Raw genomic sequence first — 13,781 nt, forward strand, 5'->3', positions numbered from 1 at the left:
TCATTTTTATTCTCATGGGCAATTTACAACCGGACCTCATTACCACAATTTTCCTGAATGTTTATGAATTCTTTTCCTATCTCCCCTCATGTTAGTTTAACTAAGCCTTGAAATGACTCCTAACCTCACAGGAGAATGTCTCAACAGAGGTAATGCCAGTGGTACGAGAGGTTGAGGCCACAAAAAAGCAAAGTTGTCAGGCTCTGATCTGGCAGTAGCTGTGGGAATTGGACTTAGTTCTATTTTTAACTGCACATAGTTAATTGGATGGCCTGGTTAAGTCAACAGGCTAGTAATTCTGCATCTTTCTTTCTTTCTTTCAGATTGTACCATATGTCTAATCACCTTTTCACAGACTCACAATCAGAAATGATAGTAAGGTTGTTGAATAAGGGTGTTGATTTCAGAAACAAGTGTCATATAAAATGGGAATACAACATTACTTAAAACCAACAGTGGACTTCTTTTTTTTTTCATAGTACAGTGTGAAAGTTCCTGTAACAGGGCAACTTTAATTTATAGAGAGTTGTTAACACTCACTACCTCTAACAAAAGCCTTTGAAGATCCTGCTAATTGTCTTGACTTTTAACCCAAATATTTTTTTAAGTGTGTATCTCTTGAAGAAGTTTCTTATGGTTAATCAATATCATTAAGTTGTCAAAAATGGAAAATTAACCTGTAATTCTGTTGTACATTATATAGAAAGGACCCTTTTGTATATGATACCTTTCTTTTTACTGAAGCTCAGAGAACTTAGAACAAACATGTAAGCATTTCAATATTTAGGGCCTTGTTCATTACTAGGTTATATTGATTAAATTTGATCAATAGCAATACCTTTAAACTGAAATAAAAAATAGAGCCTCAATTAATGTGAAAATTTTAGTAACAGAAAAAACATCAGCCTATAAAAGCCGCATTGTTAGTACACACACATTTTCTTTAGTATGATGATAATTTTTTCTGCACTTGAAAAACACATGACCTTACATTTTTTCTTATATGGCTTTTATTGTTGATATGGGACCCTTTGGCTTAAGGAATTAGTACACAAACTGTCTGTAGCCTTACATTTAAAATGTAAGGCACAATGTTCACAAGTCAGAATTTTGTGGTGATTAACAACTACAGCCAAATTTGCAATAAATTACTTGATTGGTAGAATTTATTCATGTGTATCTGGAAAAAATAACTTTATTCTTTCAAGTAAAAAGTGTAAATCATTAGTAAGAGTAAGTTTTTCCTAAAGACCAGACCTCTGAATTAGAAAATATAAGCACAAAAGAGCAATGTTTTAAAATTAATTCTGGAATATATTTTTCTTAAAGATATATATTCTTATAAATATGTATAGATATATGTGTATGTTTGGGTGCTTTATAAATAAAAGTAACAGTGATTAATCACACATTAATGGACACTACCAGAAGTTCTCTCTCAATCTTTTCTGGGACACAGATATTTATGATAATTTTTATTAATTTATTGAAGTATTATACATGTAATATTTCACATAAACACTGTATGAATTATAATACTAGTTTAAGAATTTTAATTTGGTATTCAAACATACTAACTTTTTAAAATTGCTACACTTAAGGGTCAAAATTAATTTGAAGGTTATTAATGTTATTCTGGTTTCTAATAACTGGTGTCTCAAGTGTACTATAAAGACAAAAATATCCCTGGCTTAGAGTTTCTGCCCTATTAATTACATACTAAGATGTCTCTTGGATATCAGTAAAGTGATACATTTTAGACTATAGCCTATGAAATAATTTACCAGTTGGCAGCAACCTTTAACAATAAAATATACTTGCTATTCCACTTCTGAAAATTCATTGTACCATACAAATGTGATTTTAATAATTGACAGATGACTATTAATGTTTAATCATTCTCTATGATATGCCTATTACCAATTGTTAACAGAATATTGAGTAGGCAACAATTCTATAGTATTTATTAGATTTTTATTTAAATGCAAGTGTAATCTATATTTCCATAGTGCTCCTATATCTACCACCTCATTTAAGTACAAGGAAGCTATTTGGAGCATTTTATCGGCTTTCAAGTGGAGCAGTCTTTAACATTTTTCATTTAAAAGCACTAAATAAAACTTTACATGGTCTTTAATTAAATATAAATATTGGATAATCTGTAAAGCAAAGTGCTCACACACACAAAAAAAGGAATATCCTTGAAAGCATATGAATTTCTGATATATTTAGATTATGCTGATTTTTATTTTATTCATCTACATAATAGCTCACTGTTAATGTACACTATTAAGAATTTTAAGATGTTTAGGGTAGGAAATGACATAGAAACTAATAAAAAAATCATTTTGTGAAATGTTAAGTGAGAAGAGAAGAATGTTATGTAATAAATAAAGCATATTCACAACTTGGTTTTAAATATCACATACATAGAAGAAAAGACCTAAAGAAAATTTAAAAATCCTCAGGAAGTAGAGAGATCGACCTTGACTTCCCTTTAATCTCATTCTGTATTTCCAAATTCATTGCAATGTGTATGTATTACTTTTAAGACTATTTAAGAGGAAATGTGCCTGTTTGGATATGTATATTAACATCTAAACATTGTCAAGTGTTGCTAAAGTGTTCAATTTTTATATAAATCTGGAAGATGTAGGCCGGCTGTAAAAATACTACATAAGGGGAAAGGGAGTTTTCTCCCATCCTGAAATAACAGTGATAAATTAAATTTTTAAAGCATTTTATAATTTTCAAAACATTTTATATCTATCTCTTCATTGGACTAACCCAACTTTCTAAAATTGTAGGATCAAGGAATATCCTCATTTTGTGAAAAATGAAATGAAAATTGAAGCTCATGCAGTTTAGCAATTTGCTCACTTAAGCAGTAAGCAGAGTTATTAAGTGGCAGGGCCGTAATGCAGACCTGTTTCATGGACATGGCCAACCTAGTGTTTCCCTCTATGCTGTAGGAATTGGACATGCTTAAGGGGTAAGCACAAAAATGGAAACAGGCCTGGATCTACCCCTAGTTACAGATTTGCCCATAGACCTCACTAGAGCCTGAATCAGGAAAATCTATATGGCTTACTTTCATCAACACAAAGAGGTGGACATATTAAACAAGTTCTCACATTTAAATCTATATTGCCTGTTTTTTCACCATATTCCAGTTTGTGTATCTTTGTGACTATCAACTTCTCTAGAGAAGGAAACAATATAGAAACTAGTAAATTAAAAATTCTTTCTGTAGAATGTTAAGTGAGAAAAGAAGAATGTTAAATAGTAAATAAAGCATTTTCACAACTTGATTTTTTGAGTTAGAATACTAAAGGATTGCATTGGTGTGTGCTTACATTTGTAAGATTATATAATTTTATTTATACATGTATGCACATTTTGTAGGACTAAGTTTAGTAGTAAATTTTCCCCCATACTAGAACATTATTTATGTAATTTGTAACCTAATTGGAACACCAGGCCTTATAATCTATCATTTTTAAAGGAAATAACTAATATTCACAGTAAATTCTTTCCAGTAAGTACACTGGACAATTTTAATAAATTCTACTAAGTTTCTGTTAAGCATACAATTATTTTAAACAGGCCATTTATAAAATCTGCCTGGGTATTTTTATGCTTCTGAAAATATCACCACTGTACCCTTTTTAAAATAATCTTACACCTACCAAGTACTCTTTCACCTCCCACAAGAAAGCAAGAAAAAGCATTTATATTTTTAATTTTAGTGACGGCTTCTTTATTTAAGAGTTAGTCATTTGCTGTCATTTGAATTTCAAGTGTTCAGTAAGTACTTGTGCTTCTTTCTGTATGACTTTTCTACAAAGTTTCACATATATCACCATTCATTTCATCTACCACTTGGGATTAGTAAAATTGAAAAAGTTATTTTCTACTATTTCTTAGTTCCCTCCATTTCAAATAATCAGTGCCTTCTCAAAATAATATTACAGTTTTGGATTGTTTATTGATAATAGACACTGCCAGGAAATAGTGATTCTGGTTTTCAGAAAAAAAAATTAAATGAGAAACTAAAGGAATAATTTCTAAAGCAACTTTTTTTCTCCATTTAGCTAATCAGAGATTCACACCAGTGGATGTTAGATTTTAAGAATATGAATCCAAATACTAAATGTTTTACATATTCAGAGAAGTGAAAAAATAATACTTATTATGCCTACTCTGTGCTAAATGCTTTTCTAAAACCAAATGGATTACCCCTTACAACAATTCTAAGAGGTAGGCGCTATTTTTATTATTACCTGTTTTATACATGGGCCAACTCATGCACAGAACCATTGAATAATTGATTTGTTCACATAGCTAGTAAGGCATAGATAAGAGTATTTTAAAACTAGTTTACAGTATTTAAAACCTGTTATTGTAAAAGCCCACATTCCCAACCCTAATAATGAATGTAAAGGTTTTGATCACTACTATTTGTTTACATGCCCACTTACTCATTTTGGAAAGAAGGAGAAGGAGGGAGAAAAATGAGAGAGGGAAGGAAAAAGAAAAAAGAAGAGAAAAGAAGTCAGGAGAGATGTCAAAATTCTGCCAGCTTGTTGACACTGTGCTGTAACATACAAAGTTCACTTTAAGGACTTACAGAGATTTCAGTAGAGTAAATAATTTTAAATTTCCTCAAATGACATCTCTGATAATATTATCAGATGGAGACAGCAAGTGAATTTCTGTTTATTTATAATCATATTCAAAGTGCAATAGCAGTCTCCTAATTGGAGCAAAAGCAATTATGGTGATTTTGAAAGCAACAATTCTTTCTTTTAAATTATTATCCAATTTTTATTGACCCTCAACATTTTCAGCTTATTTAATTTTAGTTCCTTCCTATTTGAAGAAAACCATACATTTTAGTGAGGTTTTAAGCTGGATTTAAATCATAGAAAAACGAAAAATGTTCAGTCTCCTTTCCACCCCAAGCTACTCCACCAAGAGAGGAGGAATTCTTTTGACAGGCCAGATTTAACTGAACATTTCCTGAACCACAATTTCTGTTACCTAGGGTTATTGTGTGTTTAAAGGTACACAGCAATGTTTCTCACACTCTTTCTTGCCTATTGCCTGATCCTATGAGGGCAGGAAAAAGTGGAGTGAAGCTCCTTGAAACCTAGACCTCAGTCTCGTCTTTCTCTTTCTTCCTGTGCACCAGAAATGAAAAGCTTAATCTTTCCATTAATGTGGGCTAATCCAACAGAACAATGGATCCTTCTGTCTTTCACTGGATGTATCCACACAGATGAGTCAAGCTTCATTTGGAGCTGGAAAATCTTGTGTTCTCTCTTGTCAATTTACTCCTTCAGTATGAACTGAGAAAATGGTAACATGCCCCCAAATAAGCCTTTACACAGCTCTGAATTTATGGTTATCAGGAAGTAATTCCAAATATGAGACATTTTCTGTATTTTAACAGATAATTTGTACTGAGAGTTAACATTTACTCTGGATTATTCACATGTTTTTATCAAATTAGAACCTATATCTGTCACCAAGTGCTTAAGTAAGCTAGGAGATAAATACGGATTTTATTCAAGACAATTTAGGGATTCTATTACGGGTTTGTTGTGCACCAAGCACTGTCTAGGTGATGCCAGGGTTCTTATCTGCAGAGTCAAAGAATGAATTTAGCAGACTCTCAAGGTAGGAGAGCCAGGGAGAGGCTTTTATTTAGAGATTAAGTGAGAGGACAGAGCTTCTGGCTCATGCCAGGAGGGGACAAGAGAGCCCATAGTTGTGCATTGTCTAAGGGATTTGTAGGCATTGAAGATTTTTAGGAATGTGATAAAGGGTGTAGGGGTGTGGACCTGTTGAGTGGTTTTAGAATGTCCACCCTTGAGGAGACATTAAGTCTCTTTATTCATCAGTCTTCCAGATAATTCTGCAAAATTAACATAAGAAATTTACTGCAGATTTCTTTCCCAGAATAGCAGCTTCTTGGTCTGGGAGCATATCAATCATCAATTAAGACTGCCTGCCCGGCCCTCAAGGTGGGCTGAGTTACTGTCTGTTTACTAAACAGTTTAAAAGGCAATCTAAGATGGAATCTTTCTTGCTTTTACTATGATGTTTATGGCTGGGCTTGCTTGCCATTATTAATTGCCCAGGTTGCAAATCACTTGATCAAGTCTGAAGAAGGAAAAACAGCACATAGGCATGGACATTTTAGCATGCTAAAGTGAATCTTACACATGATTACAAATGATTAGCATAATAAAAACATGGGCTATGCTGAGATACTTTCCTTTATCTGGAAAATATTAACTGATCTCACTGAAGAATGACTCTAGAGCTTAATGTTTAGCACAGAGTTTTGGAAGGGGGTTTCTTTGCATAAGTTACATCACTCTGACTCTAATTATCTTGCCTTGCTTTTTCCAGAGGACTGCACTCTACTCTGTCTAAGCCCACAGTCCCTGTCTCATAGGTACTGGTAAATAGAGTGTTAAACAGAGTAGTTGTAAATCATACTCCAGTTTTCAATAACATTGTTAAGAGAGGGTACTCAGCATTAAAATTCAAACAGGAAATGTGTACAGAAATCATATGCAAAAAGCAAATCTCAGTATAATATGCATGATTGACATTTTGGAGATAGAAAAAATCTAACAGGAAGTTTTACAAGATTAATGATGTATAATCACTTCAGTTGAACTTTGTTTTATTTAAAACAAGCAACTTTTTTTAAAAACAAATTAAAAAATCATTGACAGTAGTCATGCAACTTTCTAGTCCTTTGAAGGTGCTTTGGTTTGACATGTAATTTTAATATTTCAAGAAACTAACCTTTAGCATTTTGGAAGTTAGGTTTTTCATTGACAAAAAATCCAATATTTATCTATTAATTTTAATTTGTGCCTCCAAAATTTGATGATAAATTTCCAATTTTAAATCACAAACTGGTATATTGTCTCCTAATTCTAGGGTTCCAAGTTATCATAAGAAATGGTAGGTGAAGAATCCTTATCTTGTAAATATTCCCAAAGTTGAATTCTGAAACTCTTGCTTTGATTAGTTAGTAAGTGTTGGTATTACACAATAGACAGTGACAGAGGACATGGTCACGTTATCTTCAGTCCAGCACTAGGTTTTGAGAATTTAGTAGTTTTTAAACTACCTTTTCTGCTCAATGACAGGTTGCCTCCAACTCTAAAAGTGTCTTGACCTATTCATATTTAGGCACCATACATTCAAAAAATAGCTACTGATCACATATACTATCCCAGATACCATGCTGAGCACTGGGGAGTCAAATATGACTAAGACATAGTCTTGGTTCTCAATAAACCCTCCAATATAATGAGCCTTTTGCTTCTTACTCTTCAAGTGCATCAATCCTATGCAAACAAAAGTAGCAGAAGTTAAGTAGCTTTTGTACCTTAATTAAATGTAGATTGGGCTGGATGATTTTTCAAAAATCAAGTTTAATCAAAGAAAGCAAAAGAACATTCTTTGAGATTTTCCCTCAGTAAGAATAGTTACCTATCCTAGAGATTCAATAATTGAAGTCAGTAGTAATTCATCAACAACAGCCCTATGGGAACCAAAATGAATGGTATTTTCTCCTTTAGTCATTGACTTTCAACAGACACAGCTAATCACTTCAATTGTTACCACCAAGAAATAACCAGCAAATAGCAGTGATGGTATATGCAGGCTATTTACTTTCCTGAGCTTGAGAAAATTACTGAGCTGCATTTCACTACTTGTCAAGCATTAGACAAAGTGCTGTTTAAATATAAAGAGCATTTTCTGTTGAATTGCTGTTAGTCACCTCTGTAAGGAAATGACCTATTAAGTAATAAACTGGAGCACGTACGAACTGCCATGGTAAAAGATTGATTTCTGCTAAAGAGACCTTAAAGTAATTACGTGTTTCAACTTGCGGTTGTTTCTAATCATTTGTGAATTACCACAGTAAAAACCCAATATAAGAAGCTATTCAAATTTACTTTGAAGCATACTTTCTTGGTCATTCTCTCTCTCTCTCTCTCACCAGAAGGAAAGCAATGGGTCTCATGAGTTAGTATATAATCAGAAGGCTTGTCAAAACAGTGATTTTGGTAGTTCCACCTGGGAATTTGCATTTCTAACAAATTTCTAGGAAATACTTTTGCTGTTGATACATATTTTATTAACTGATGTGGGGATCTGGTAAATGGAATGAGAGAGCTATGGAAAGCTGAAGCCATCCTCTGACCTAACTCACAGAGCTGTCCAAGCTATTGGGAAACTAACTACTGTTGCCCTGGGGAGCTATAGAAAGTAAATGGCCCTCATCCAGTGAGTGATTGGCCTAGGCCAGCAGATAGAGAACACTCCCACCCTTCCCACTCTTAAACCCAGGGTCACATTTAATGAACCATTTAACTTCTCTTTGCCCCAGTCATTCTCAGTTTCAAAATAGTAATGGTAAGTTCTCTTTTGTTATGAAAAAAGAAAAAACCAGACATAGCAAAAACAAATCATGACGGTACTTTCCCTCTATAGGATATTATTTGGTTGTACCCATCCATTCTTATCTGATGTAGTAAAGAAGAGACATGAAAATTTATCAAAATCTCTCTTCATTAAGATTCAGGCTTTTAAGCTCAATTATGTAGCTGAAGATACCAAATACTTGTTCTCTATTGCCTGGGACTGGACATTTCCTTGGTTCTGTTTAAGAAGTGGGAAGCAAGAAGGATACAAGTACCTAAAGAGACTTAAAAGCCTTAATCTACTCTGCTGCCCCTCCACCACCAGCAACTCTCTCTCCACTTCATCCACTATTTCTCATGCTTTCCACATCAGGAATACCAGCCTCCTTGCTGTGCTTTGAACATGGAGCAGTTTCCCATCCCAAGGCCCTTGCATTTATGATTGTATCAGCTGGAAATGTTCTGGAAAAGTAATCCATATGCATACAAATAGAATTTTATAATGGAGTATATGATAATATATTAAAACTTCCTCCAAGTCTCTAGTCAAATGTCACCTCATCAGTGAGGTCTTGAACATCCTATAAAAAATAACTTTTGCATATAATTATGCAGGGGCACACATTTACCCTGACACACACATACTATATCCCATCCCTGATAGGTTTTTCTGCATAATTTGTCTCCATTTGACAAACAATATATTTTGTGTTCATTTATTTTCTGTATACTCCACAGCTAGAATGCAAATCTGTGAGAGTAGAGTCTTGGTTTTTTCATTGCTCTTTTTGCATTGCTGAACCTACAAAAATAATTGACATATAAGAGCCACTCACTACAATAAAAGAAAGGTGATATATTCTTATGGTAGATTATCCACTGCACATTTTGGCATCTCTTGTGATCCTTGCTCAAATAGATCTTATACTGCAGTCGTACTTAACCACTGGCAGTTCTCTAGAACCATGATTGCTCATTATGCCTCTTGCTTTAAATCATGCTATTGCCTCTACCTTAGAACATTCATTCTCAAACTTTTTTGTTGTTTCTCACACTATGAAGTTTTCTTCAAAACATGAATCAGGTGTGCTGTTCTCCCAAAGTGTTTCATAATAAACTTGTTTTTTTCTCTGTATCTCCCTTCTATCCTAACACCCTCTCTTGCCACTTAAGCTATTCTTTATACTATTCTGTCTAGTTGAAAGTCATCCCAGCTTTGCTATGAACCACCTGAAGTCAGGGACTGTTCGCTATTTCTGACGTCAAAAACACCATACCTGAATGTCTGGCATATGATAACTACTTGTAGATGTTGAATAAATGAACGACAATCACCTTATTTTTCTTTCTCATCATGATAGCTACTCTTCAATGCTCTACACTTCTAAAATTGCCCTGGGGATATGAGAGTAATAAGGAATGTTCCTGAAACTCAAGAAAATAGACACTTATGAAAATAACCAGTTTGAAGATTAACCAAGGTCAAGTCTCAAAACCAGAATAATTGTCACACAGGAAGAGGTGAGAGACATTCAGTCTCCCCTGTGGGTAGCAAGATGCTGGTGTCCATATACTACTGTGAAGAAACCACTGCTCTATGAAGCTTCTAAATCCTAAGCGAAGTGTGTGGTATCTCTCAGGTGTGTGGTAGCAGATCATGATAAAACTCTTCAGAAACTTTGTTTCTGGACTTACTTCACCTGGCATCATGTGCTGTGTGCAAGGTAATAATATGTAATTAGTCTATAAACTGTCCCCCTAAGGGAAAAAGATGTTTGCCATGGTCCAACTTTGTGGATAATACCACCAGCTGGGTAGCTGATAAACAACAGATATTTTTTGCTCACATTCCTGGGAGCTGGGAAGTCTAGGATCAAAGTGCTAGTAGCATGGTTGCCTTGTCTTGAGGATCCTCTTTGGGAATCATGAGCTGGCGCCTTCTCCTTATTCCCTCCTGTGGTGGAAGGGTAAGAGATCTCTCTAGAGCCTCTTTTATAAGGCTCTAACCCCATTCATGTTGGCTCTACACTGCTGACTTAAGCACCTCTCAAAGGTCCTACCTACTAACACCATCTCATTGGACATTAGAATTTCAACATAAGAATTTGCCAGGGTCTGTGGAGACCTTCAGTCCATAGCAGATGCTTACGAATCTATGCTTATTCTAACGTTTACAGCCTGGGAGACAAGCAGAATGTGAAGATGTTAAGGTAGTATGTGTGGCTTAATCTTGCTTGTTTGAAGATGATGACAACCCATCCCAGCAGGGAGCTCCTGCGTACAGCTGAGAAAAAGCAGCTGGACTTTGTAAGAGTGCTTGCCTTGGTAAAATGGTGTTACGTCCATTTCTTCTGTATCTGTGAGAGTATTGTGCATGATATTACAAGCGGACTTTTAAAGATGGGAAATCTGAAGCAAAAACAATAGACAGAAAAAGTGCAGAGAAATATGGTATTAAAAAGGTAGAGGTGGTGTGTTAGTGGGCCTGAAAATTGTGAGTAGTTTAAGTGAATTAAATGTAACAGAAAATAAGGAGGGAAAAGTTGATGAGATCATCTTAATAGGCAAAAGAAAATTTTCTCAACAGTAACATTTTCACTTTAGCAAAGAAAAAAGCAGCATGTGATAAGAGATTGGGAAAATGAGCACAGTAATTTGTCATATGGCTATATCTAAAGTGAAAACAAGAACTCTATCTCAGTGCAAGGACTCACTGTAAGGACATGACGGTTTGTATAGAACACGAAAAGGGAGAGTCAGAAGCAGGAACCAAGAGAAAAGAACCTGCCTGGTTTATTCAAAAACAACTGGACTCAACATACTTCAGTTCCTTGTATTTCTTGGGAGCTGGTAAGTTTATTGTCATCACTGTACGTATATCTCACCTGCATTAAAATGTAGAATATTCAACATCAGTAACTGGTTAATTAATTTTGTTGTGTTTTTCTTGAACTCAAACTTCTTTGTATTTTAAAGCATCAGTTACAAACTATGGCCTATGGTCTAAATCCATTCTTGAGTTAAGAATGGTTATTACATTTTTAGAAGGTTGTAAGAAGAGAAAAGGAAAAAAAAAAGAAAGCAGAGTGATAAAGACCTCTGTAACCCACAAAGACAAAAATAGTAACTGAAGGGCTTATATTTAAAGGGATAACATTAATATTCACATTCATTTTAAATATATAAATGAATATAATAAAATAATGAATGTGAAAGTTTATATATACAGTTTGATATTATGAGAGAACAACTTTGTCTTATACCCTAAAGGGTGGATTGTTAGATAAAAGGAAAAGGAAAAAGATATTTACCAGTTTTATAGCTCATTAGAATAAAGAAGAAAGAGGATTGAGGCAAATTCACTTCATTTTTTCAAATGACATCACAGAAGAAAACAACGTAAAAAAAAAAAAGTAAAACAGAAAGCCTGACTGTGGGAGCTGCATTGAGAGAATGAACAAGGCAATGAAACGATATAAATCACTTCTTGGAGCGCTCTGCTGCTAGGAGGGAAGTAAGAATGTTTATAGAGGTCCTCGTGGGCGTGGGTAGATTGGTAGGATTCCTTTCCCTCCAATTTTCCTGCTATGCCTGCTGTTGTCCCTGCCTCAAACAAGTGTCAGGAAGGATTGGAAATCTATCTTCAAACCTCTTGCTGACTTCTCAAGAGAGCCATTGTACAAACAGACCCACAGACATACATAAATATATATCCATATCCGTTTTGGATAGCAGTATTTAGCTTCCTCTGTTTTTGTGTGTAGAACATGTCAAACATGCTTCCCTTACTCAGATGCCCACAAGGTCAAGTAAACTGGGCCAAGTCAAAGGCAAGAGAGTAGGAAGACAGCTGGGGCAAACTGGAGAGACTGTACCCTTCCTAACAGAATTAAAATATATTAAATGAAAGGCAAAGAAATAAAGCACTTAGAAGTCACTAGTTTTCAACCTGTTCTCTCTTCCCTGTTAACCATAACTCCCTTTTTTTTTTTTTTTGTCAGCTGTAGAGGAGAGAGGGCGCTTTACTGCTGTATTGTCCTTGAAACTATCCATTCTAACCCAATTCAGCTCAACCTCAAATCCCTGCATTTCCCCTATGCATATATCTACTACCTCCATTTACCTTCAAACTCATCCTGAGAGACAAATTCTATTCTATCACCATTTATTGAGCACTTAAATATATACCAATTACTTCTTTTCAGTGGCACTTAATCCTCTTAAGTGTTATCCACATTTTGCAATAAAGATAAAGAGAATTAGAGATGGTAAATTTGCCCAAAGTCGCAGTTAGGAAGTAGCAGGTCTAGGATTCAGTCACAAAAGGTTCAACCCCAAAGGCTATGCTCTTAACTATGAAATCATATCCTCATAGAAGTTAACCCTATTCAAGGGAAATGAGGGGCAGATACTGGCTCTCTTTTTTATAAAAGCTCCTAAAGGGGAAAGTTTAAAGGAAAAATACTTCCACTGAACTTTTCTATTTCTTTAACGATTTAATTAATGACACATCCTTGTTAAACATAATTTTATTTAGATTCAAACTTTCTGATTATTTCAGAAACTTCAGTGAATAATTTAATTTATATTTTCATATTATTTGATTTCAGAACTTTGTGAGAAGGAATAATACTATTTCTTTTAAATGAGTAGATAGTTTTGTAATTGTATAATTTATATACATGTGAACTTTTGGTAAAACATTGCAAAATATTACCAGAATTGTACTTCAAATAAGTATATCACATTTTTCAGCATTGACTTAATGTGCACTTAGTTCATATTTTTTTCTGACCAGCCCAGAATTATTCAAGTTGTAATGAGTGGAAAAGCCATGTTTTAACACTGATTTTTACTAGTTCTAGCTTCCATGTTCCTAATGAATAACCTAAGCTGCCTTTATCCTTAATATTTTCTGACCTCTTCAGTTCACTGAAATCGGGATTTTTTAAAAATGATTCACCTACCTTCTCTACCAGAAATTTAGCTTTCTTTTTCTCTAGAAGAACCAGTCTGCTCTTTACATTTATACTACTTTCTGATTATTATTTTGCCATCCCTGTACTTCCCTAATTTTAATTTAATGCCAGAAAGTAGTGCTTGCCCTCTCTCTGTTGTATCTCTGAGTATACAAGTGGACTTTTAAAGATGGGAAATTTGAAGCAAAAATAATAGATGACAAAGTGCAAAGAAATATGGTAAGTATTGAAAAGGTAGAGGTGGTGTTTTAGTGGGCCTTAAAACTGTGAATAGTTTAAGTGAACTAAATATAACAGAAAATATGGTGGGAAAGGGAAATATGTGTCCGGTAGAACTAGTGTC

The 13,781-nt window shown here is 34.3% G+C and overlaps 1 protein-coding gene across 7 annotated transcripts in view; it reads left to right on the forward strand.

Moving 5' to 3' along the window:
• PKIA (cAMP-dependent protein kinase inhibitor alpha) overlaps positions 1-13,781 on the forward strand; it is a 90,107-nt gene that overhangs the window by 9,987 nt on the left and 66,339 nt on the right. The window contains exon 3 of one of the 7 annotated variants that reach the window (XR_012128278.1): positions 324-3,221. The exons of 5 other annotated variants lie outside the window; for them this stretch is intronic. The gene's annotated coding sequence lies outside the window, so the exon portion shown is untranslated. Of the gene's footprint in view, positions 1-323; positions 3,222-13,781 lie in introns of those variants that run through there. One more of the 7 variants, XR_012128276.1, reaches the window with a different exon arrangement.

This window comes from Manis javanica, chromosome 2 (assembly GCF_040802235.1).
Source record: "Manis javanica isolate MJ-LG chromosome 2, MJ_LKY, whole genome shotgun sequence".
NCBI classification, from domain to species: domain Eukaryota; kingdom Metazoa; phylum Chordata; class Mammalia; order Pholidota; family Manidae; genus Manis; species Manis javanica.